The 27847-nt window shown below is 40.1% G+C and overlaps 1 long non-coding RNA gene and 2 pseudogenes across 1 annotated transcript in view; 2 read left to right on the top strand and 1 right to left on the bottom strand.

Annotated features, from left to right (window-relative positions):
• The window catches only part of LOC139360902 (uncharacterized), a 75673-nt gene that overhangs the window by 26914 nt on the left and 20912 nt on the right, over positions 1–27847 (bottom strand). The gene's annotated exons all lie outside the window — the stretch shown is intronic.
• Positions 15370–15624, top strand: LOC139360866 (cytochrome c oxidase subunit NDUFA4 pseudogene; annotated as a pseudogene).
• Positions 19115–20445, top strand: LOC105468431 (tubulin beta-4A chain pseudogene; annotated as a pseudogene).

Genomic DNA, 27847 nt, shown 5'->3' with positions numbered 1-27847 from the left:
AAGATGGTGGCTTGAATCAGAGTGGTAGCAGTAGAGGTGGTAAGAAGAGATCAGATTCTGAATGTATTTTGAAGCAGTGCCAAAAGATTTGCTGATAAATTGGATGAAGGCTGTAAGAGAAAAAGGGGAGATGAAGATATCTACAAGGTCCTAGGCTGAGTAATTAAAAGGATGAAATTGCCCATTAACTGAAATACAGAAGATTGCAAGAGGATCAAGTTTTCTGGGAGTATCAAGAGTTTGGACTTTAGATACAATAAATTTTAGATGCCTAGTAAGCAACAAAATGGAGATGTCAAATAGGAGCATGACTACATAAGTTTGAAGCTCAGGAAAAGACATGGCTTAGAGACATAACAGAAAGCAGGTCCCTGAGGGAATGGAAGACACAACAGTGGTGATGGTCCAGATAGAAAACAGGATAATCTGGAGAACAGACAAGAGTGCCCAGAGAAGGAGAGCAATAGGATTCATGGTTCCAGGTAAATCTCTCTATGTCTATTTTCCTTCTTTCCCTTGCCCCCCAAAAAATGACTAATGAGTAAATTAAAGTAGCCAGCTAAAGAAAGAGGCGTCAGTACCACAGAGGTAGCCATTCACTCTGTATACACTTGCAGTCAACCTTATAAAAGGTCACATCTGGTATCTGAGACTCTCTGATATGAGGATAGCCAATTATGGCAGGCCTATGTAAATAAGCCAAATCAGCTTTCTTGGAAAGAGCACAGCACTGCAAGACACATGCACTGGGCTATCGCAACCCATAGATGAGCTATTACCCATGAGCAGCATCCATTTTTGCCCACTAACCTTGATACTTCTTCACAACCCCACCCCACCCCCCGCCAACAAGAAAATTTGCTAACAAAGCATTGAAGAATGTACCAAATACTGCACAGGAGAGATGGAGAAAATACATTTACATCACGAACAACTTCATCAATCCCCATTTGACATATTTCCAGTTCTCAGTTTCTCTCTCCAACCATCCCACCAATGAGATATTTTTTCCTTCACCTACCTCTGCCTAGCCTCACTAAACTTCCCTACTCCTGGCCCTCTCATTCCTGCTCCAACTTAACTCCAGCTTCTCCAAACTTGTAACTCAGTTCATTTTAAGAACAAAGAACCATGAAAAGAAAAAAAGGATCATCTGGTTACCATGATCCCTTGGGTGTATTATATAGGGGGAGAGCATGTTCTCTTTTGCACTAAGGGCTGACGGCATGTCAAAAAATACAGTCTCTAATGTCCAGTATCCAACTGATATGTAAATGAATCATTGTAACTCAGTGCCATAAGTGGTATGATAGAAGTAAGCATAAGTACTATGAGACCATAAAGGAGGGTCACCTAATCCAGATTGAAGGGATAGTAGCCAGGGAAGTCATTTCAATTTTTTCTGAGCACCTACTGCATGCCAAACTCTGTACCAAACACTAGTGGTATCAAAATAAATCCTACACAGCCTTTGCCTCCAAAAAAGGCATTACTATTTGATGCCCTTTCTTTTCTGGTGCCCTATGCAGGTTCTTAATCGCCTATGGGGTATCTGTCTTCTGCCTCCTGAGGCTGTCCTCTATTTCTGCGCTCAGTTTCTCCATCTTTCCATTGGAGGAATCTGACCAGAGTTTGGCAGAAGCAGGATCACAACCTGGGGTTTTGGTTCTTACTATATGGGACTTAGAATGTCTTAGAAGCTGGGAAGTGTTGTTTCAAACACTTTGTTCTCGTTGCTAATTTATCAACCTAAATGTTTAGTAGAAATAGGAGGCCAGCGGCATCGTACAGGCCTCTAGACAATTATGCAGTTGGCTGGCTCATGCCTGTAATCCCAGCACTTTGGGAGGCCAAGGCAGGTGGATCACCTGCGGTCAGGAGTTCAAAACCAGCCTGGCCAACATGGCGAAACCCTGTCTCTACTAAAAATACAAAAATTAACCGGGCATGGTGGGGCACACCTGTAATCCTAGCTACTCAGGAGGCTGAGGCACGAGAATCACTTGAACCCAAGAGGCAGAGGTTGCAATGAGCTGAGATCACATCACTGCACTCTCGCGTGGTCCACAGAGTGAAAAATCTGTCTCAAAAGAAAAATAAGAGAGAGAGAGAGAGAATTCCAAAGTTGATTTCCCTGTTTATTTTTTCCTGCCCCAGTCTCTACAGTCAGTGCTGAGACCAAAGAAGTCTTATCTTCATTGCATTTCCTTGGAACCACAGTGACATTCAGTGGCCACAGGAGGTTGAAAAGAAGTGTCAGAGAAAGCACTTGTCTGTATGCTACAAGATGGAGTAAGGTGACTTTCCCAGCAATTTTCTCATTTGAACTGCCATGATCTGACCAGCTCCTGTTGTTACTGATGAAAATTTAGCATAGGGCTAATAAGCTACAGGCTGGACCCAGCAAAAGACAACTGCCTAACACAGACTATTTGTCTTGACTCAGTTGCCTTTATAGACAAAAGAATAAACCCAAAAAAACACTTTAATAGTAATTTTTCATCTTGCTTCCTAGATAATGCTTTCTTAATACAAAAGAATTGGGAATAAAAATCTGGAAAACACAAAATGCTAAAATCATTCAACTCCACCATCCAGAAATAACCCTCATTAATATGTTTATTTCCTTCCTGTCTCTCTCTGAATAATAAACTGTTTATTACTCAACACACAGTGATTTGGTGTCTGCTTTTTACACTTAGTGATATACCATGAACAGTTTCTTATGTTATTCTTTTATATCATTATTTTAAACAGTCAAATAGTATCCCAACATATGGATGAACTGTAATTCACTTATGGATATATCATAATTAGTTAACCAAGTCCATATTAAGAAATTCAGATGGTTTTTAAATTTTCAACACTATATTATAGGAGTTTATATATATATATGTGTGTGTGTGTATGTATATGTATGTGTATATATGTGTATATATATGTGTGTGTATATGTGTGTGTGTGTGTGTGTGTGTGTGTGTGTGTGTGTGTGTGTGTGTATATATATATCTTGTATCTGATTATTTCCTTAGGATCATTTCCTGCAATTGTAACAACTAGGTTAAAGAACACACACATTTAAGACTTTTGGAATATGTTGGTCATGCACGGTGGCTCACACCTGTAATCCCAGCACTTTGGGAGGCCAAGGCGAACAGATCACTTGAAGCCGGGAGTTCGGGACCAGCCTGGTCAACATGGCAAAACCCTGTCTCTACTAAAAATACAAAAATTAGCCTGGAGTGGTGGAGCACACCTGTAATCCCAGCTACTCGGGAGGCTGAGGCATGAGAATCTCTTGAACCTGGGAGGCAGAAGTTGCAGTGAGCTGAGATCGTACCATTGCACTCCAGCCTAGACGACAGAGCATGATTCTGTGTCAAAAAAAAAAAAAAAAAAATTCTGGAGTTGATTTCCCTATTTATTTTTTCCTGCCCCAGTCTTTACAGTCATTGCTGAGACCAAAGAAGTCTTATCTTCATTGCATTTCCTTGAAACCACAGTGACATTAAGTGGCCACAGGAGTTTGAAAACAAGTGTCAGAGAAAGCACTTGTCTTTATGCCGCAAGATGTGCAGCAACTTACAAGAGTGAGACCCTGTCTCAAAAAAGAAAAAGACTTTTGGAATGTTATCCTTCAGAAATATTATTATACTAATTTATTCCCCCAACATATAAATGTTAACATATGTATATAACTTTCATATACTCCAAAGTGTTTATTTCCTCATATCCAGGTCAACATAGTGTATTATCATTACGTTTATTATTTATCAATGATAGGCAAAAAATAGAAAAATTTTTAAATGGCATGATGTTGTTTAATCGTATTTTTTATTATCACTGAATCCGAACTGCTTCCATTTTTTCCATTGGCTATTTGTATTTGATCCTTTGTAAATTGCCTGTCCTCACATTTTGCCCATTTTTTTTTCTATTGGAATGTTTACCTTTATTCTTTATTGATTTGTAAAAATTATTCATTCCTTTGTCATATGATACACATTTTGTCAACATGTGATTGTCATTCTAGTTCTTTGATTACAGGTATGTGCCACCACACCAACTAGTTTTTGTATTTTTAGTAGAGACAGGGTGTCCTTGCAGGAAGAGCATTGTAAAATGTGGCACCAAGGACAGAAACCATAAAAGAAAACATAGATTTAAATATATTAAAAGAATGCAATCACATCATTCACAGCAACATGGATGGACCTGCAGGCCATTATCCTAAGTGAAACCACTCAGAAACAGAAAATCAAATACCATATGCTCTCATTTATAAATGGGAGGTAAACAATGGGTACACATGGAATAGAGGGGTGGAGCAATATGGCGGAATAGAAAGCTCCACTGACTATCTCCCCTGTAAGGATACCAAGTTAACAACTATCTACACAGAAAAAATACCTTCAGACTGGGTGTGGCGGCTCACGCCTGTAATCCCAAAACTTTGGGAGGCCGAGACAGGCAGATCACTTGAGGATAGGAGTTAGAGACAAGCCTGGCCCATATGGCAAAACCCTGTCTCTTCGAAAAATGCAAAAATTAGCTGGGTGTGGTGGCACATGTCTGTAATCCCAGCTACTTGGGAGGCTGAGGCACGAGGATCACTTGAACCCAGGAGGCAGAGGTTGAAGTTAGCTGAGACTGCATCACTGCACTCCAGCCTGGGCAACAAAGCGAGACTCTGTCTCAAAAAAAAAAAAAAAAAAAAAAAAAGAAGAAGAAGAAGGAGAAGGAACAGGAGCAGGAGGAGGAGGAGGAGGAGGAGGAGAGGAGGAGGAGGAAACAAACACCTTGATAAAAATAAAAAATCAGGTGAGCACTCACAGTACCTGGTTTTAACTTCATATCACTGAAAGAGGCACTGAAGAGATGGAAAAAAACAGCAGCAATCCCATCATCAAATAGAAGTGGTATATATGTGATCAGGCTCAAGCAGGTCCTGAAAGCACAAGTAAGTTAAATGAGGAAGTGGCTCAAATGCCAATGATCTCCACTCCTGCCACCCTGCCTTCTCTTCCCCAGCCTGCACTGATGGCCTCATGGGGAGTTCCCTATGATCAGTTGACAGAGGAAGAGAAGACTACGGCCTGGTTCACAGATGGTTCTACACGATATGCAGGCACCACCCGAAAGTGGACAGCTGCAGCACAACATCCCTGAAGGACACCAGTGAAGGGAAATCTCCCGAGTGGACAGAACTTTGAGCAGTGCAGTTGGTTGTGCACTTTGCATGGAAGGAGAAATGGCCAAATGTGCGATTTTATACTGACTTATGGGCTGTAGCCAATGGTTTGGCTGGATGGTCAGGGACTTGGAAGAAGCATGATTGGAAAATCAGTGACAAAGAAATTTGGGGAAGAGGTCTGTGGATGGACCTCTCTGAGTGGTCAAAAACTGTGAAGATATTTGTATCCTATGTGAATGCTCACCAAAGTGTGACCTCAGCAGAGGAGGATTTTAATAATCAAGTGGATAGGATGACCCATTCTGTGGACACCACTCAGCCTCTTTCCCCAGCCACCCCTGTCATCGGCTAATGGGCCCATGAACAAAGTGGCCATAGTGGCAGGGATGGAGGTTACGCATGGGCTCAGCAACATGGACTTCCACTCACCAAGGCTGACCTGGTTACGGCCACCGCTGAGTGCCCAATTTGCCAGCAGCAAAGACCAACACTGAGCCCTCAATATGGCACCATTCCTCAGGGTGGTCAGCCAGCTACCTGGTGGCAGGTTGATTATATTGGACTTCTTCCATCATGGAAAGGGCAGAGGTTTGTCCTCACTGGAATAGACACTTACTCCGCATATGGGTTTGCCTATCCTATATGCAATGCTTCTGCCGAGACTACCATCCGTGGACTCATAGAATGCCTTACCCACCGTCATGGTATTCCACACAGCATTGCCTCTGACCAAGGCACTCACTGCATGACTAAAGAAGTGCAGCAGTGGTCTCATGCTCATGGAATTCATTGGTCTTACCATGTTTCCCATCATCCTGAAGCAGCTGAACTGATAGAATGGTGGAATGGCCTTTCGAAGTCACTATTACAATGCCAACTAGGTGATAATACTTTGCAGGAATGAGGCAAAGTTCTCCAGAAGGTCATGTATGCTCTGAATCACCATCCAATATATGGTACTGTTTCTCCCATAGCCAGGATTCATAGGTCCAGGAATCAAGTGGTAGAAGTGGCACCACTCACCATCACCCCTAGTGATCCACTAGCAAAATTTTTGCTCCCTTTTCCCATGGCATTACATTCTGCTTGCCTAGAGGTCTTAGTTCCAAAAGGAGGAACACTGCCACCAGGAGACACAACAACAATTCCATTAAACTGGAAGTTAAGATTGTCACCCAGACACTTTGGGCTCCTCCTACCTTTAAGTCAAAAGGCTAAGAAGGGGGTTACAGTGTTGGCTGGGGTGATTCACCTGGACTATCAAGATGAAATCAGCCTACTACTCCACATAGGAGGTAAGGAAGAGTATGTATGGAATACAGGAGATCCATTAGGGTGTCTCTTAGTATTCCATGCCCTGTGATTAAGGTCAATGGGAAACTACAACAGCCCAATCCAGGCAAGAATACAAATGACCCAGACCCTTCAGGAATGAAGGTTTGAGTCACTCCACTGGGAAAAAAAAATCCACGACCTGCTGAGGTGCTTGTTAAAGGCAAGGGAAATACAGAATGAGTGGCAGAAGAAGGTAGTCATCAATACCAGCAATGACCACGTGACCAGCTGCAGAAACGAGAACTGTAATTGTTGTATTTCCTCCTTCTTTTGTTAAAAACATGTTTTTGTGCATGTATACACTTGTACTAAGAAAATATCTTCATTTTATTTCCTTTCTCCTTTATCATGTGACATAAGATTTATCAACTTCACATCAGCATTTAAGTATTGTTAACTTTATGTAATAGTATTTGGGTTGGGGATTGGTGTGTTTCCAGTTGTACTAAGGATAGTTGTATTATGTTAGGCATAATTATGACCTTATTATTGTATTTATTTGAAGATTAGGTACAATCTCAGGAGATGTATATGGGTTCAAGTTGACAAGAGGTGGTTAATACTGAGTGTCAACTTGATTGGACTGAAGGATACAAAGTATTGATCCTGGATGCCTCTGTGAGGGTGTTGCCAAAGGAGATTAATATTTGATCAGTGGGCTGGGAAAGGCAGACCCACCCTTAATCTGGGGGGCCACAATCTAATCAGCTGCCAGCACAGCTAGAATATAAGCAGGCAGAAAAATGTGAAAAGAGAGACCGGCCTAGCCTCCCAGCCTACATCTTTCTCCCATGCTGGATGCTTCTTGCCCTCTAACATCAGACTCCAAGTTCTTCAGTTTTGGAACTTGCACTGGCTCTCCTTGCTCCTCAGCCTGAAGATGGCCTATTGTGGGACCTTGTGATCATGTGGGTTAATACTTAAACTCATATATGTGTGTGTGTGTGTGTGTGTGTGTGTGTATACATATGAGATATATATATATGAGTTATATATACATACTCCTATGTGGAGTAGTAGGCTGATTTCATCTTGATATATATATATAAACTCATATATATATATATTCATTCCATTAGTTCTGTCCCTCTAGAGAACCCTGACTAACACACTAATGAAGTCCACAGCTCCTATTAAGAGGCATTGTCCAGATAGCTATGCTCCTCATATTCTGGTAACCACTCATATTAGGTTGCTGCAAAAGTAATTGCGGTTTTTGTCATTAAAAATAATGGCTTTTAATGATAAAAGTAGCTTCCTCTACTTGCCTATTTGGACATAAGATGCAATAACTTCTCCACTGCTGCTAGCCCTAAAGTCCTTGTACTATTCTTTGCTGATTTCTCTAAACATTCCCATACCTTTATTAAACTCTTCTCAACCTACTCAGATTGTGCCAACTATTTCTAGCTGGAATCTTTACTGATACATACACATTTAGATGGACATTATGTCTTTAAAGATGTGGGCTTGCACTGTGGCCCTGCTAGAGATAATGATTCTAAACCCAGGTACAACAATGTCTTCCCCCTCTCTCCCTTAAATGAACTAACAGTGTTATCTCAAACCCCAAAGTATATCAAAGTCTTCTAAAAAAGAAACTAAAAATAAAAACAAAATCAAGAAGCAAGTATGAAAGAGTTTTCAAAAAGTGTTAAGCAGAGTCCAAAAATTTTTCATCAGAAAAAATACACAGTATTGCAGAGTTAACAAAAAGCAATATTTTTTAGTCAATCCCTACTATCTCAAAAAGCACAAGGGTAAAGATCTGTTAAACTTGCTGTACCCAGGAGATCTTACACCTAACTGAGAAAGTCACAGATGATCACAACATAGTCATCCCTAACCCTATTTCTCCCCTACCCACTCTACTGCTGCAGAAAATAAAAGACCTTAGCCGGTTCCTATTTTAGAACTGCAGATGGATAAAGAACAGACACAAAATGAAAAATGTATTTTTTCAGAATTAGCATCATCATGAGGTTTCACTGTACTTTCAAATTCAGATGATACCAGGTGGCAGGTCCAGTGCAAGGGGGATCTTGAGAACCTTCACTGACAAATATGGTAGGGCAATATCTTGGTTTCAGCTGGACTTTGGTTTGAATGTGTCCCCTAAAGTTCATATGTTAGAAACTTAATCCCCAATATAACAGTGTTGGGAGGTGGGGCCTAATAAGTGGGTAGAGCCCTCATGAATGGATTAATGTCAATATCAGAGGAATGGGTTAGTTATTGCAAGAGTAGGCTTATTATAAAAGCAAGTTCAGCCCCCTTTACTCTCTTGCCCTTCTGACTTCCACCATGGGATGATGTAGCATGAAGGCCCTCACCAGATGCAGACCCTTAATCTTGGACTTCCCAGCCTTTAGAACTGTGAGAGATATTTTTTTATTTATAAATTACCTAGTTTGTGATATTCTGATAGATATTCTGATAGAGCTACACTAAATAGACTAAGTAAGACAGGATGTGATAACAAAATATCATAGACTGAATGGCTCAAACAACAAACATTTATTTCTCACACTCTGGAAGACGGAGGGTCCAAGATCAAGGCACTGGCAGATCCAGTGTCTGGTAAAGGCCTACTTCCTACTTTGCAGATGGCTGTCTTTTCATTATATCCTCACATAGTGAAAAGAGAGTTAGCTAGCTCTTCTTAAAGGACTCTTTTTAAAAGGGCACAAATCTTATTCGTGAGGGCTCCACCCTCATGACCTAATCATCTCCCAAAGGTTCCACCTCCAAATACTATCGCATTGGGATTATATTTTCAACAGATGAGTTTGGGGGGACAAACATTCAGTCCATTGCAGACAGTGTTATAGATACTGTGGATTGGTTCACTCATCCTTCATTCCCATTTCCTTCTAGTGCACCTTCTGTGCTGCAAAGACTAGAAAAGTGAAAATTGCATTTCACAGACTCTTTTACAGCTAAAATTCTCAATGTAAAATTGCTTCTATTAATTAGGTACATTTTTGTGAGATTTGGAAAGCAGAAATAATGTCAAGGCCACTTTCTTTCCCCTTTTGGACTCTCTTACCCTGGCAATTGAGGTCATGTAGACATGAGAATGTTCTGCATCTGTGTGCCAGCAACTAGTCTCCAGCTTCCTGGGTGTCAGCTCTGGTGCTATATTCTTGAATTCAAGCATTCCAGTCGTGGTCTCAGAGATAGGAGCCAATTGGTGGATCAGTTCTATAAGATTCTAGGAGCTATTTCTTCAGGCCCAGCCTAGAGCCTACTTTTCCAATCCTCCCAAAGAGTTTTAAAAATATCTAATGTCCTTATTAAATGCCTTTCTACTTAAAATACTTAAAGTCATCTCTGTTTCTTGCACTGAATCCTGACAGATACAGGCAGGAAAATTCAGGGTCTACAATTTTTTACTAATTCCCCTCAAGATCTGAGTCTGGGAAAATATGGCTTATAGACAGGGGCCTTTTAGATAACAGTTGGTTAACAGACAGGAAAAATTTTTTATCCATCATCAGACTAAGTCACAGATACTGGCATCCTTCCCTTGGTTGATGCCAATACTAAATGTAAATACATGGGTAGTAAAAGGGGCAGAGAGGAAGAGAGCTGTGAAGGTAGCACTAAGGGCCTACTATGTGTTAGAGACTGACCTAAACATTTTCACACATACTCATTTAATTCTTAACAGTTCTGGAAGTTAAATACAGTTATCCCCAATTAATCCAACCCTTTACATACACATTTCTGGGTTTAGTGTGTTCATTACCCTTGAGTTTATTTCGCTGTTAAAATAAAACACCTAGCTGGGCACAGTGGCTCATGCCTGTAATTCCAGCACTTTGGGAGGCCGAGGTGGGTGGATCACTTGAGGTCAGGAGTTCGAGACCAGCCTGGTCAATCAACACGGTGAGACTCCATCTGTACTAAAAATCAAAAAATTAGCCTGCTGTGGTGGCACCCACCTGTAATTCCAGCTACTCAGGAGGCTGAGACAGGAAAATCACTTGAACCCAGGAGGTAGAAGTTGCAGTGAGCCCAGATCGTGCCGCTGCACTCCAGCCTGGGTGACAAAGCAAGACTCCTTCTCATAAATAAATAAAACAAAATAAAATAAAAATAATTTTTTAAAAATACCTTACCTAGCTTGGGGATTCAGATGGTGAGTGGGTCTAGATTCTAAGCCACTCTGTGAGGACCTCAGTTGTAGAAGGTTGCAACTTTCTATCAGGTGCTCTGCAGGTAACATAACTTGGTTTCAGTCTTTGTGTCTACTTCTTTCTGTCTTGCTAACAACTTATAAATTTCCTTTGTGTCATGAGTCAAATGTCCTGGGGAAATAAACTATACTTGTTCATCTTAAGGCTGGGTCAGCAGATAAGAGTCAGCTGCCAGCATTTACATGGGCAATATCCCTCAAAGACAGGCACCTATCCCTAGTGCAATTAGCTGTGACTGAGAGAAGTTCCAGATCCTGGTGGCTACTCAGTAGGAGGATGGATAGGGAAGACTAGATTTTGGCATCTCTTGAAAAATCAGACTATTTGGAAACAATGACCCTACATTTCCACAGGCAACAGGGGTAAGGAACCCCCTTAATATTGTAATTTGAAGCTTATCACTTATTTATGTTAATTACCTGACTTTTTTTAGAGATTTGAGTTTGAGAACTCCTAAATTCCTTCCAGCTTTAATCTTCAAGATTCTGTATTCTTCTGGATTCCTTTACACTGAAAGCATTGCAGATTGACATGGGCTTCATTGAACAAATAATTTGGAAATGAGCCAGAAATGCACTTTATTTATCCACCAATTTCATTTTCTAAATAGGAACTCTACATTTCCATACTATAAAGTCATTTATTCTCCTCTACTAGAATTGCTATAATTCTCAATATGCCATGTATTATCATCATCCTGTCAGAATGAAAATCTCACAGAGAGCCTGTGAAGGTCTTATCAAATCAAGTGGAAGTGAGTAAAGACAGTAGAAAAAAATAGAACAATTATATATACACTATTAAATAATGCAAAGGATGAGGATTCAACTAGTCTCAGATTTTTAGAAGCAAGGTTTGCAATTAGATATTTTGTTGACTCAATAGCAAATTATTAATTCATTAAATGATTAAACCATTTATCAAAACTGTGAATGACAAAGCAATCAGAGACTGGGATAATCAGACTCCAAGTCTGTTCTTTGTGTAAAATTCAAAGGCACCCAGCACAATACAATTTTGTACTTAATGCCATTCATCTAATCAGCATATTTCTGCTCCAATGTGAGATCTTTGTTTGAACATGATATGCGACAGATATGGAAGCCACAAAAATTTCATTTATATAATCATAACAAGCACGTTATCATGGTTGTCAAAATTAATTAAACCTAATTCGCTCTGTTTTCTAAACTTAAAATTGACACAAAACATTTTTGTGAAAGGCAAAAATACTAAAGAATCACAGAAATAAGTATAAAAGTGAAACTTTTTAAATGCCTACTTCTTCTTTAGGTTAGAGAGCTAACTAATATTATGACAGATTAGATCCCCCAAACATTTTAAAAGATCAATTGAATACAAACATTCACTCTGTGAACATCTTAACCTTTGGTTTCTTTTAAGTAATAATGAGTCCCCCTAGTGCAATTACAATAAAAGTCAACTTGTGAAACTTCCATTAACACACCACTTCTCAGGAAAACATGCTTTTCTAAGACAAGGGACACCTTTATTTCAGATTACACGGTCATCTTGATCATCCTCCAGTTAGAGCAAGAGTTCTACCTACAAAAGTGCCTCTCAAACTATAGTGTACATCAGAAACATTTGGAGAGCCCATTAAACATGCAGATTATGGGGCTTCACCTTGATCTTGATTCAAAAGGTCTCAGCAAGGTCTGAAAAACCTGCATTTTTAACAAGTATCCTACGTAGTTCTGCTGTAGCTGATCCAAGGACTATACCTTGAGAAACATTGACCTACACGATATTTTCTTTCTCCCTTTGCATTATGTTGTTTTGAATCATTGCATTATCAATCTTTCCAGTATCTCTTTTGAGTGCTTTTTGCACACCCTAATGACCTCCACTAATTCCCTGGATCTCACCACATCTCATTAGCCTGAACAGGAAGAAGTTACAATTTCTACGTTTTCTTTGCCCAGATTCATCCCTTTCAGGCCTTCACACATGTGCATCTCCTTTGAAAGCAACAATTAGCTGTATCCTTCTGGAAAGCTTCCAGTCTTCCCTAAGCCAATCAGATTCCCTAGGTTTCAGAGCAGGAGCTCTTCAAGTAAATACATAGGTGCTGCTTCTTTCACTCAGATCTCCCTGCTACCTAGGAGAGCTCCTCTATGACTTTGGTGCTCTCAACACTACTCCACAGAGTGGACCAAATAAAACAAAGGACAAAGAGTTCAATCCTGTCTGTTTAAAGTCTTATTAGCAGCTGCAGGAAAAAAAAAGTTGCCAGTAAAGAGCTAGAATTGTCTTTTCTTGAAAATTCACAATTGTCTATTGACATGAATTAGCCAAGTTATCACTGAGCCCTCATACTACAGAGAGAATATAGATATTAAACTACCACCTGGGAACCCACTTAGGGAGGTTTTCATATAACCAATTCCTGAGCCCTGGCATAGACTAGGATTTCTCAGCTTTGACACCATTAACATTTTAGGCTGGGTAATATTTGTAGTGAAGGGATGTCCTGTCCATTGTAGGATATTTAGAAGCATCACTGGACTCTACCTACTATATGCCAGTATCACAACACTCCTTTCTCAGTTGTTACAACCAAAAATATTTCTAGACATTGCCAAATGTCCCCTGGAGGAGGAGGAACAAAATTGCCCTCATTTGAGAGCCATGGTCCTACACCAATTAGATCAGAATTTCAAGGAGTGAAGCCTGATATTCTTTAAAAGCCCCCCTGATAATTCCAATGTACAGCCAAGGTTTAGAGCCACTGCCTTATGCAGATATCTGAGCCTCAGTTTTCTCATCTGTAAAATGAGTATGATGAGGATATCTACTTCACAGTTGTTCTAAAGATCAAATGAGATAATATGTGGTGGAAATGTTTTATGCATCATTAAATAAATGTAATATTTCTCCCATCTATTATGAAACCTAATCCAGGTGTTGTCAGACTAAGCCTGGATGCCAAATCCTATTTATTATCTGCTTTTATATAACCTGTGAACTTGTGGTTTGTACTTTTTTCTTTTTTTTGAGACCGAATCTCGCTCTGTCTCCCAGGCTGGAGTGCTGTGGCATCATCTCGGCTCACTGCAAGCTCCGCCTCCCAGGTTCACGCCATTCTCCTGCCTCAGCCTCCCGAGTAGCTGGGACCACAGGCACCCGTCACCACACCCGGCTAATTTTTTGTATTTTCAGTAGAGACGGGGTTTCACTGTGTTAGCCAGGATGGTCTCGATCTCCTGACCTCATGATTCGCCCGTCTTGGTCTCCCAAAGTGTTGGGATTACAGGCGTGAGCCACCGCGCCCAGCGGTTTGTACATTTTTTTAATAGCTGGCCAAAAATCAAAGTAAGAAAATTTTTCAACTCATGACAATTATATGAATTTCAAATTTCTGTATCCATAAATAAAGTTTTATTGAAACACAGGTATACCCATTAATTTATAGATTGTCTATGGATGCTTTTACATTTTAAGTTCAGTAGTTATGGCAGAGATTTCATAGCTCACAAAGCCTAAAATTTTTACTATCTAGCCCTTTACACTGAAAGTTTTCCCCATTCCCTAATCACAATTTAAAATATTCAAGCTAGTTTCTTTTCCTGGCTCTCAAGTCCCTTTCAAATCTGCTTGGGAGGGCTGCCCTGCTCTCCCCAGAAAAGCTTCAATTATGTAAGCAATAAATCTTTTCATACCCTCTTGGTATGTGTGTGGCATCATCAGTCCTGACATCCAAACCAATTTTCAGGTGGGCATCCATTCTTTTTCTTCAGGATGGTCACAACACAGGCAGAGGGAGATTTGAACAGAAGACAACATAATGGCTAAAGCAAGATGCTATGCTGCTGACTGAAGATGGAGGGATTATGAGCCAAGGAATGTAAGAAATTCAGCTTCAGATGCTGGAAAAGGCAAGGAAACAGACTGTCCCCTAGAGTCTCTGGAAAGAGTGGGCCCTGCTGATAGCTTGATTTCTGCCCAGTGAAACTCATTTCAGACTTCTGACCTACAGAACTAAAGAAGAATAAATGCCTGTTGTTTCAAGCAACCAAATTTGTGGTAGTTTGTAACAGCAGCCCTAGGAAACGAATACAGTGTGTAAGACTACTGGTGCCTTAGTACAAATTGAAGCAGTGCCACAAAATAGTACTAGTAGGCATTGTGTTTGTTACCACCATATGCTGTTTTATTAAAAACGTCAGTTGCACTTGTCTTACATGGAGCAGTGAAAAGTATTGATGTTATAAATATTGACCCTTGAGAATACAGTTTTTAAATATTTTGTATGACAAATGGAAAATATGCATAAAGCACTTCCGCTACATCTTGAAGTATAATCACTGCCTCAAAGACAAACACTTGTGCAATTTAAAAGCAACTCTTCATGAAACACCATTTGTAGTTAAAAGAATTACTGACAGACAAACTTTGGTTATTCAGACTTGGGTTTTGGGCAGATGTTTCTCTAAAATTAACAAAGTGAGGTTGTCACTTCAAGGAAAACAACTGACAGCATTATTTGTCAATTACAAATTCAAGTTTTTGTGTAAAAATTAGAGTTTTAGAAAACTTGTAGTAGATACTACTTACTTCAAAGTCTGATAACTAGGCTTGTTCTCTCCTTTTGAATCAGAGGCCACTGCTGCAAACATGCTCTACCAGATCCTCAATCAAGCCAAGAAGTATCTGAGCATGATTCTCCTCTTTGAGTTTATTGGAGATGGAGGTACTAGAGCAGCACTGTATGTCTTGCATCCAGCATTGTTCAATCCAGATGTTACTTGGAACAGAAAGAATAACCCAGAGCCCTGGAACAAACTGGGTCCCAATGGTCAATACAAGTTCTACTCAGTTAATGTGGATTACAGCAAACCAAAGAAAGAAGGTCTTGTAAAACTGCTTTAGAATGAAGGTCCTCCAGAAGCCATCTCCAATTTTCCACTTAACTAGGAAATTGTTATCCTCCAAAAGCATGAAATCAGGTTGATGTGTTGTGTAGGAGGTTACTCTCATTAATAAATATTTGAAACTTACAAAAAAAGGAAACAAAACTTGTGTCTGCAACCATAAGCTGCACAGCTTTCTGAAACATACTTTCCTGATAAGATCAATGGTGATAGTAACAAATGTGATATTTTTAATATTGTATCATGAAATATGTCAATATTTTGAAAGGTCTGCATAACTCAGTGAAGCAATATTTTTAAAATAATCACTGCATGATGCTACAAAATCATGCATAGGTAAAAATTCCATTCCAGGTGAGGATAGGCAAATGGATTTTTCATGTATAAAAACACAAGCAGTTCATTGATACAGTTTCAGTTTGCATTTTGGAACTAACCTCCAAGAAACTTCCAAATGTCCAATTTTAGTATATCAAAAACCATCCACAGTTATCTGCATAGACTACTTTAAAACTCCTGTCTTTTCCAACTACATATATGTGTGAGATAGGACTTTCTATATTTCACCCAGAACAATATATCACAGAAGAGTGAATGCAGAAACAGATAAGAGAATCCAGCTCTTTTCTACTAAGACAGAAATCAAAGAGATTTGCAAAAAATAAAAGCCCATGTTACTTTTCTCACTAAATGTTTTTGTTTTGAAAAATATAGTTATTTTCATAAAATAATTTGTGCTAACATGTAATTGATGTATTATCACTTTTAAATGAATACATAATTAAATATTTTTAATTTCCATTTTAATTTCTAATACAGTAAATAATAATATATTTTACTCAGATAAACAAAGGTTCTTTGGGGTCCTCAATAATTTTTAAGAGTAAAATTAAACAGTTGGAGAACTACTGCTCTAGAAAAACTCAGGCCCGGGCACAGTGGCTTACACCTATAATCCCAACAATTTGGGAGGCAAAGGCTGGCAGATCACTTAAAGTCAGGAGTTCGAGACCAGCCTGGCCAACATGACGATACCCCGTCTCTACTAAAAATACAAAAATTAGCCAGGCATGGTGTCACCCACTTGTAATCCCAGCTACTCAGGAGGCTGAGGCAGTAGGATCACTTGTGCTCAGGAGGCAGAGGTTGCAGTGAGCCAAGATCATGCGCTACTTCACTCCAACCTGGGTGACAGAGCGAGACTCTGTCTCAAACAAAAAAAAAAAGAAAGAAAAACTCATATGCTCAGGAAAACATGTTTGTGGCAGCTTTGTTTGAAACAATGAAAAGACAAAAACAATGTAAATATTCAAGAAGAGGTGAATGAATAGGTAAAATGTATGTATTCATAAAAGGTAATATGTACTGTTGAAAGAAGACTTACAAGTATTAACATGGGTGAATTTGACAAACATAATGGTGAGGAAGTTGTCAAATTCTCTGTAAAGAATGATAGATTTATATACATTTTTAAACTTTTATATAAAGTCAAAAGATACTCATTAATGATACTAGATTTTTGTCTATGTATATATATATATGTAGTAAAATTAAATACATGAAAATGAATGAGAAGAATGTCCACCAACTTCAGGATATGGTTCTTCTGAGAATGAAGAGAATGATTAGGAAGAAGTACAAATTAGACTTGACCTCTATCTATATTTTATTTATTTAATAAATAAAATGATTCAAAGCAAGTATAAATTATTAACATATGTGAATTCAGGATGATAGGTACATGGAACTCTCTTTTATTAAATTCCCTTCCATGTATGTTTTGACAGTGCTGCCCTCTCTCAGTTCATATATCAGTCATGAGGTCTCCAGAGAGAAGAGTGAGAATTCCACAAAACAGAGTGGGTTTCAGTGGCAGTCTCACCTCTTCACCATCTTTCAGAAGATTGCCATAAATTGTTGTTTATCTGCAACTCATAAGAGGATTTTAAATTATACTATCTAGTTTTAAATAAAACTGTCCTTAAAACGTGGATAAAGAGCTTGAATAGATTCTTGCAAAGAAACTAATTGAAAATAATTATGCAAATGGAAAGCTGGATAAAGAGCCAAGACCCATCAGTATGCTGTCTTTAAGAGACCCATCTCACATGTAAAGACACACATGGGCTCAAAATAAAGGGATAGAGGAAAATTTCCCAAGCAAATGGAAAACAGAAATAAGCAGGAGTTGCAATCCTAGTTTCTGACAAAATAGAATTTAAATCAACAAAGATCAAAAAAGACAAAGAAGGCCAGGCACATGACTCATGCTTGTAATCTCAGCACTTTGGGAGGCCAAGGCAGGCGGATCACCTGAGGTCGGGAGTTCGAGACCAGCCTGACCAACAAGGAGAAACACTGTCTCTACTAAAAATACAAAATTAGCCAGGTGTGGTGGCACATGCCTGTAATCCCTGTTACTCGGGAGGCTGAGGCAGGAGAATCGCTTGAACCCGGGAGGCAGAGGTTGCAGTAAGCTGAGATCATGCCATTGTACTCCAGCCTGGGCAACAAGAGTGAAACTCCATCTCAAAAAAAAAAAAAAAAAAAGACAAAGAAGGGTATTACATAATGGTAAAGGGTTCAATTCAACAAGAAGACATAACTGTCATAAACATAAATTCACCCAATCCAGGAGCACTCAGACTCATAAAGCAAGTTCTTAGAGACTTAGACTCCCACACAATCATAGTGGGAGACTTCACACCCCACTGTCAATAGTAGACACATCATCAAGACAGAAAATTAACATAAAGATATTCAGGACCTGATCTCAGCTCTGGATCAAGTAGACCTGATAGATATCTACAGAACTCTCCACCCAAAATGACAAAATATACATTCTTCTCATCACCACATGGCACTTACTCTGAAACTGATCACATAATTGAAAGTAAAACATTACTCAGCAAATGTAAAAAAAAAAAAAAACTGAAATCATAAGAAACAGTCTTTCAGACCACACCACAATCAAACGAAGTCAAGATTAAGAAATTCACTAAAAATTACACAACCACATGGAAATTGAATTACTTGCTCTTGAATGACTCTTGGGTAAGTAATGAAATTAAGACAGAAATCAAGAAGTTATTTGAAACTAATGAGAACAAAATGACAATGTACCAGAATCTCTGGGAAACAACTAATTCAATATTAAGAGGGAAATTTACAGCACTAAATGCTCACATCAAAAATCTAGACAGATCTCAAGTTAAGAACTTAACATCTTAACTAAAAGAGCTAGAGAACCAAGAGCAACAAACCCCAAAGTTAGCAGAGACAAAAAATAACCAAGATCAGAGCAGAACTAAAGAAGATAGAGACATGAAAAACCCTTCAAAAAACCAACACATCTAGGAGCTTTTTTTTTTTTTTTTTGAAAAAATTAATAGCTCTCTGCCATCTCCACAGCATCTTCCACCCACACCACTGCCACAGCTCCCCACACTCACACCACTGCTGCCACATCCACCCTCAGCGCCACCACCATGAGGGAGATCGTGCACCTGCAGGCTGGCCAGTGTGGTAACCAGATCCGGGCCAAGTTTTGGGAGGTTATCAGTGATGAACATGGCATCACCCCACAGGCACATACTATGGGGACAGTGACCTGCAACTGGAGAGGATCAACGTATACTACAACGAGGCCAGAGGAGGAAATTATGTTCCCAGAGCAGTGCTGGTGGACCTGGAACCCAGCACCATGGACTCTGTCCTTTCCAGCCCCTTCGGTCAGATCTTTCAGCCAGACAACTTCATGTTTGGCCAATCTGGAGCTGGCAACAACTGGGCAAAGGGGCACTACATGGAGTGCATGGAGCTGGTGAACGCTGTCCTGGATGTGGTCCAGAAGGAGGCCAAGAGCTGCGACTGCCTTCAAGGCTTCCAGCTGATCCACTCGCTGGGGGGTGGCATGGGGTCTGGGATGGGCACGCTGCTCATCAGTAAGATCCACAAGGAGTTCCCAGACCACATTATGAACACCTTCAGCGTGGTGCTCTCACCCAAAGTGTCAGACATGGTGGTGGAGCCCTACAATGCCACGCTGTCCGTGCACCAGCTGGTGGAGAATATGGATGAGACCTACTGCATTGACAATGAGGCACTCTATGACATCTGCTTCTGCACCCTCAAGCTGACCACCCCCACCTACAAGGACCTCAACCACCTGGTGTCGGCCACCACGAGCAGAGTCACCACCTGCCTGTGCTTCCCGGGCCAGCTGAACACCAGCCTGCACAAGCTGGCCATCAACATGGTCCCCTTTCCTTACCTGCACTTCTTCATGCCTGGCTTCACGCCCCTGACGAGCCGGGGCAGCCAGCAGTACCGGGCCCTGACAGTGCCTGAGCTCACCCAGCAGATGTTCGACACCAAGAACATGATGGCCATGTGCAACCCGCACCACAACTACTATCTGACTGTGGCTGCCGTGTTCCGGGGCCGCGTGTCCATGAAGGTGGACAAGCAGATGCTGAGCGTGCAGAGCAAGAACAGCAGCTACTTCGTGGAGTGGATCCCCAACAACTTGAAGACAGCCGTGTGCAACATCCCGCCCCGTGGCCTGAAGATGGCTGTGACCTTCATCGGCAGTAGCATGGCCTTCCAGGAGCTGTTCAAGCGCATCTCCAAGCAGTTCAAAGCCATGTTCTGGCCCAAGGCGTTCCTGCACTGGTACACAGGCGAGGGCATGGATGAGATGGAGTTCACTGAGGCTGAGAGCAACATGAATGACCTGGTATCTGAGTACCAGCAGTACCAGGACACCACAGCCGAGGAGGGCAAGTTCGAGGAGGGGGCCGAGGAGAAGGTGGCCTAGGTTGCTCCCATCGCTTCCCATCTGTCCCCTCGAGGCTTCTGACCTTTGATCCCCTAGGACCCTCCATCTCTGACCCCTAGAGCCCTGCTTTCCCTCCAAGCCTGACTCACCCCTGACCCTAAGACTTTGCCCTGACCCTAACAATACCTTTGGAGCTCGCTTTACCTCTGGCTACTTCATCTCCGACCCTGACTCCCCTTTGATCCTTGAGCCCTAATTTATCTTTGACTCCCTTGAGCTCTTCCAACCTTGACATTCCCAGGAGGAGCCCCGCTTCACTCCTTCTGACTCCAGAAACCGCTCCTTTAACTTTATGGGCCCTCCTTCACCCTGACCTCTGCTTCACCTTTGACCTCTGCCCCCCATGAATCCCATTTTACGTCTAGACCTATAAGTCCTGGTTTACGTTTGACCCCTCCCTCTGAGCTGCCCTTCACCTCTGACCTTGCCTCACCTTTAACTCCCCACCTGAGCCCCAACTCCTACCTCTGACCCCAACTTCTCTTTCACCCATGAATCCCCTCTGATCCCAACTTCTCTTTCACCCCCTACGAACCCCATTTTACCTCTACACCTGTAAGTCCTGGTTTACATTGGACCCTTCCCTCCAAGCTGCAGTTCACCTTTGACCTTGCCTCACCTTTCACTCCCACACAGCCCCAGCTCCTACCTCTGACTCCAGCTTCTCTCTGGTTCCCACAGACCCCATGCATCCTCCCTGCCTCACTCCCCTCAGCCCCTGACGACCTTAGCTTATCTGGGAGAGAAACAAGGCCTAGTGCCTGTAAGGAAGAGAGGTTGCCCCTGCCCTCCCTACCTGCTTCCCTGCCTCGCCCTAAATAAATAAATTAATTGTTAAAAAAAAAAGAAAAGAAAACTTAATAAAATAGATAGACCACTAGCTAGACTAATAAAGAAGAAAGAGAAGAATCAAATAAACACAATTAGAAATGATAAGGGGGTTATCACCCTGACCCCACAGAAATATAAACAATCATCAGAGAAAACTATAAACACCTCTATGAACATAAACTAGAAAATCTAGAAGAAATGGACAAATTTCTGCAGAGATACATACTCCCAAGACTGAACCAGGAAGAAACTGAATCCCTGAATAGACCAATAATGAGTTCTGAAATTGAGGCAGTAATAAATAGCCTACCAACCGAAAAAAAAAAAGGCCCAGGACCAAATAGATTCACAGCTGAATTATAACAGAAGGGCAAAGAAGAGCCGGTACCATTGCTATTGAAAATATTCCAAAGGATTGAAAAGCAGGGACTCCTCCATAACTCATTTTATGAGGCCAGCATCATCCTGATACCAAAACCTGTCAGAGATACAATAAAAAAAGAAAATTTCAGGCCAATATCCTTGATTAACATCAATGCAAAAATCCTCAACTAAATACTGGCAAACTGAATACAGCAGCACATCAAAAAGCTTATTCACCATAATCAAGTAGGCTTCATCCCCTAGAGGCAAGGTTGGCCCAACATATGCAAATCAATAAGTGTGATTCATCACATAAACAGAACTAAAGACAAAAAACTCATGATTATCTCAATAGATGTGGAAAGGCCTTCAATAGAAATCAATATTCCTTCATGTTAAAAACTCTCAATAAATTAGCTACTGGAGGAACAGACATCAAAATGATAAGACCCATCTATGACAAACCCACAGCCAATATCATACTGAATGGGCCAAAACTGGAAGCATTCCTCTTGAGAACTGGCACAAGACAAGGATGCCCTCTCTCTCCACTCCTATTCAACATAGTATTGAAAGTTCTGGCCAGGGCAATGAGGCAAGAGAAAGAAATAAAAGGTATTCAAATAGGAAGAGAGGAAATCAAACTATCTTTGTTTGCAGATGACATGATCCTATAGCTAGAAGACCCCATCATCTCAGCCCAAAAGCTTCTTAAGCTGATAAACAACTACAGCAAAGTCTCGGGATACAAAATCAATGTGCAAAAATTACTAGCAGTCCCGCACACCAACAACAGGCAGGCAGAGACCCAAATCAGGAATGAACTCCCATTCACAACTGCCACAAAAAGAATAAAATACCTAGGAATACAGCTAACTAGGGAGGTGAAGAATCTCTACAAAGAGAATTACAAACCACTGCTCAAGCAATTCAGAGAGGACACAAACAAATGGAAAAACATTTCATGCTCATGCATAGGAAGAATCAATCAATATCACAAAAATGGCCATACTGCCCAAAGTAATTTTTAGATTCAATGCAATTCCCATTAAGCTACCAGTGACTCTTTGCAGAATTAGAAAAAAGAAAAAACTACTTAAAATTTCATGTGGAACCAAGAAGAGCCAGTAAAGCCGAGACAGTCCTAAGCAAAAAGAATAAACCTGGAGGCATCACACTACCTGACTTCAAACAATACTACAAGGCTACGGGAACCAAAACACCATGGTAGTGGTACAAAAACAGACACATAGACCAATGGAACAGAATAGAGAACTCAAAAACTAAGACCACACACCTACAACCATCTGATCTTTGACAAATCTGACAAGAACAAACAGTGAGGAAAGGATTCCCTATTTAATAAATAGTGCTGGGAGAACTAGCTAGCAATATGCAGAAAACTGAAACTGGACCCCTTATTTATACCTTATACAAAAATTAACTCAAGATGGATTAAAGACTTCAATGTAAAACCCAAAACTATAAACACCCTAGAAGAAAAGTATATCATCCATTTTGCAACATACAGAGAATTAATAAATGTAGGCATTGACTATCAACACCTGCTAACATCACAGAAAAAAGAGACTGCAAGACATAACACACATTCTGATAGAAGAACAAAATGCCTCCAATAAAGTATTCTTGTTAAACAGAGAGAAAGTGGGACGGATGGAGAGGAGGGAAGAAGAAGGAAGAAGAGGAGGAGGAACAGTGACGATGGCAACAATGACAAAAGAACATGTTAAATTCATCATACGTGGGAAAATCCAAGCTATGGGAAGCTCTTCAGGACAAATGACCTAGTTTCTGCAACAAATAAATAATTTCAAAAAAAGAAAGATAACCTATAAATTAAAATACTTAAACACTATCAATTAATTATAATGCAGACCTTATTTAGATGCTAACTCAAAGAAACTTTTTAAAATTAGGTACTCAAGGATATCCCTGAAGAACATTAATGTGAAAATCCTCAATAAAATGCTGGCAAACCGAATCCAGAAGCACATCAAAAAGCTTATCCACCGTGATCAAGTCAGCTTCATCCCGGGGATGCAAGGCTTGTTCAACATATGCAAATCAATAAATGTAATCCATCACATAAACAGAACCAATGACAAAAACCACATGATTATCTCAATAGATGCAGAAAAGGCCTTCAATAAAATTCAACATCCTTTCATGCTAAAAACTCTCAATAAACTAGGTATTGATAGAATGTATCTCAAAATAATAACAGCTATTTATGACAAACCACAGCCAATATTATACTGAATGGGAAAAAACTGGAAGCATTCCCTTTGAAAACTGGCACAACAGAAGGATGCCCTCTCTCACCAATCCTATTCAACATAGTATTAGAAGTTCTGACCAGGGCAATCAGCCAAGAGAAAGAATAAAGGGTATTGAAATAGGAAGAGAGGAAGTAAAATTGTCTCTGTTTGCAGATGACATGATTGTATATTTAGAAAACCCCATTGTCTCAGCCCAAAATCTCCTTAAGCTGATAAGCAACCTCAGCGAAGTCTCAGGATACAAAATCAATGTGCAAAAATCACAAGCATTCCCATACACCAATAATAGACAGAGAGTCAAATCATGAGCAAACTCCCGTTCACAGTTGCTACAGAGAGAAAAAAATACCTAGCAATACAACTTACAAGGGATGTAAAGGACCTTTTCAAGGAGAACTACAAACTACTGCTCAAGGAAATAAGAGAGGACACAAACAAATGGAAAAACATTCCATGCTCATGGATAGGAAGAATCAATATCGTGAAAATGGCCATACTGTCCAAAGTAATTTTTAGATTCAATGCTATCCCATCAAGCTACCAATGACTTTCTTCACAGAGTTAGAGAAAACTACTTTAAATTTCATAGGAACGAAAAAAGAGCCCATATACCCAAGACAATCTAAGCAAAAAGAACAAAGCTTGAGGCATATGCTATCTGACTTCAAACTATACTACAAGGCTACAGTAACCAAAACAGCATAGTACTGGTACCAAAACAGATATACAGACCAATGGAACAGAACAGAGGCCTCAAAAATAACACCACACATCTACAACCATCTGATCTTCTACAAACCTGACAAAAACAAGCAATGGGAAAAGGATTCCCTATTTAATAAATGGTGGTGGGAAAACTGGTTAGCCATATGCAGAAAACAGAAACTGGGCCCCTTCCTTACACCTTACACAAAAATTAACTCAAGATGGATTAAAGACTTAAATATAACACCTAAAACCATAAAAATCCTAGAAGAAAAGCTAGGCAATACCATTCAGGACATAGGCATGGGCAAAGACTTCATGACTAAAACACCAAAAGCAATTGGAACAAAAGCCAAAATTGACAAATCGCATCTAATTAAACTAAAGAGCTTCTGCACAGCAAAAGCATCATCAGAGTGAACAGGCAACCTACAGAATGGGAGAAAATTTTTGCTATCTATCCATCTGACAAAGAGTTAATATCCAGAATCTACAGAGGACTTAAACAAATTTACAAGAATAAAACAACCCCATCAAAAAGCTGGCAAAGGATATGAACTGATACTTCTCAAAAGAAGACATTTATGCAGTCAACAAACATGAAAAAAATGCTCATCATCACTGGTCGTTAGAGAAATGAAAATCAAAACCACAATGAGATACCATCTCACGCCAGTTAGAATGGCAATCATTAAAAAGTCAGGAAACAACAGATGCTGGAGAGGATGTGGAGAAATAGGAACAGTTTTACACTGTTGAAAATCGGTTCAACCATTGTGGAAGACAGTGTGGCAATTCCTCATGGATCTAGAACCAGAAATACCATTTGACCCAGCAATCCCATTACTGGGTATATACAAAAGGATTATAAATCATTCTACTATAAAGACACATGAACATGTATGTTTATTGCAGCACTGTTCACTATAGCAAAGACGTGGAACCAACCCAAATGCTCATCAATGATAGACTGGACAAAGAAAATGTGACAAGAATACATCATGGAATACTATGCAGTCATAAAAAAGGATGAGTTCATGTCCTTTGCAGGGACATGGATGAAGCTGGAAACCATCATTCTCAGTGAACTAACACAGGAACAGAAAACCAAACACCACATGTTCTCACTCATAAGTGGGAGCTGAAAAATGAGAACACACGGACACAGGGAGGGGAACATCACACACCTGAGCCTGTCGGCGGGTGGGGGGTTAGGGTAGGAATAGCATTAGGAGAAATACCTAATGTAGATGATGGGTTGATAAGTGCAGCAAACCACCATGGCACCCATATACCTATGTAACAAGCCTGCACGTTCTGCACATGTATCCTAGAACTTAAAGTATAATTTTTAAAAAATAGTAATAATACTAAAAAAGAAAAAAATACTCGAAAGAAATGAAAGCTTATGTTCACATAAACGCCTATATTCAAATGTTTATAGTAGCATTACTCATAATACCCAAAAAGTGAAAACCACCCAAATGTCCCCATCAACTGGTGAATGGCTAGATAAAATGTGGCACATTCATACAATGGAACATTATTTGGCAATAAAGAAAAATGATGTACGGTACTGATCCATGCTACAACATAAATGAACCTCGAAAATATTATATTGAGTGAAAGAAGTCAGTCAGAAAGGATAATATGTTGTATGATTCCATTTATGTGAAATGCCCAGAATGAGTAGGTCTATAGAGACAGAAAGTAGATTGGTGGTTGTCTAGGGCTAAAAGGATGGTGGAATTGGGGAGGGGTGACTGCAAATAGGTAAATAGTTTCTTTTGGGGGTGACAGAAATGTTTTAAAATTGATTATGGTGAGGGTTGCACAACTCCATGAATATGCTAAAAGCCATTAAATTGTACACTTTTAGTGGGTTAATTATATGTGAATTAAATCTCAATAAAGCTGTTTAAAAAATTATGACATTTATGAAACCACTGGAAATTTGAACATTGGATATATGATGGTAATAAATTGTTGATATTTTAGCTGAAAGTGATCATATGCCTGTTTTTAAAGAATCCTCATCTTTTACAGACAAATATTGAATTATTTATGGTTGAAATGATATGATGTATAGGATTTGCTTCAAAATAACTCAGTCATGAGTAGTGTGTGGCAATATAGATGAAACAAGATTAGCCACGAGATCATTATTTTTGAAGCCAATGATGTGTATATAAGTGTTCACTATACTATTCTGCCTAAATTTTTGTTTGAAATCTTCTCATTAAATTTTACTTCAGTGATTACAATAATAGCCCAAAGGGAATGATGTTGGGTCATTGCGAACTAAAGTCATTCTGTGAGTTGGTACTTGTGTTTTACCTGAAAGGAGAAGATAGTCTCATTGCCAATCATCCTTGAACAATAACAAAGACTAAAAAGGTAAGCTTTTGATTGGCTCCTTCCCATCTAAAGAATGTGATGGGGCCTGATGTGGTAGTTAAGGTACTAATTTAACTAATATATCATTTGTACTCCTAGAGTGGTGAAGACTGATTACACACACAAACACAGACATCTAGAAGAATCTAAAGCAAAAGGCTAATAGGACACAAAATGTACAAATCATTCAAAATGATTGATAAATTGGACCCTGAAAGACACAATTAAGAGAGTGAATAAGTAAGCCAGCAAGGTAATTGACCTTACATGGAGATTAGATGAACTTAGAGAGCTGAGGGAAATACAGGGGTAGAGGAAGCAGTGGGAAGAGCTCTCTGGCCACTCTTAGTCCCTGGGGAAGCTATTTCTGACTTTGTCTCACAGGGGTCCTTGGGGAGAGCTGCCAGTGGAATTGGGGAAAAACCACAAGGAGAGGTTGTGAACTGAACTTTGTAACAATTTCAACCAAACAAGAAGTTTCCTAGACAGAACCTGGGTGAGAGGGCAAACCAGGAATGCAAACACAGTACAGAAGTTGTGACATGCTGGGAGCCACAAAATCTGAAAGTCCTGCTTGCTTTCCCAGTGCAGAGGCCTGTATCCTGGGGCAAGTCCTCAGCCCTGCTCACCCACTACCTGGAAATAAACTCAGTGCTGTTGTGGGGGGCACAGTGGGAGTGAGACTGGCCTTTTGGGCTGTGTGGGAGCTAGGTGAGGCCTATTACTGCCAGCTTTCCCCCCAGTTCCCTGGCAACCTGCATGGTGCAGGAGAGTCAGCCATAATC

Source organism: Macaca nemestrina, chromosome X (genome assembly GCF_043159975.1).
Source record: "Macaca nemestrina isolate mMacNem1 chromosome X, mMacNem.hap1, whole genome shotgun sequence".
Taxonomy (NCBI): Eukaryota; Metazoa; Chordata; class Mammalia; order Primates; family Cercopithecidae; genus Macaca; species Macaca nemestrina.
This window is presented reverse-complemented; position numbering and strand designations above follow the sequence as displayed.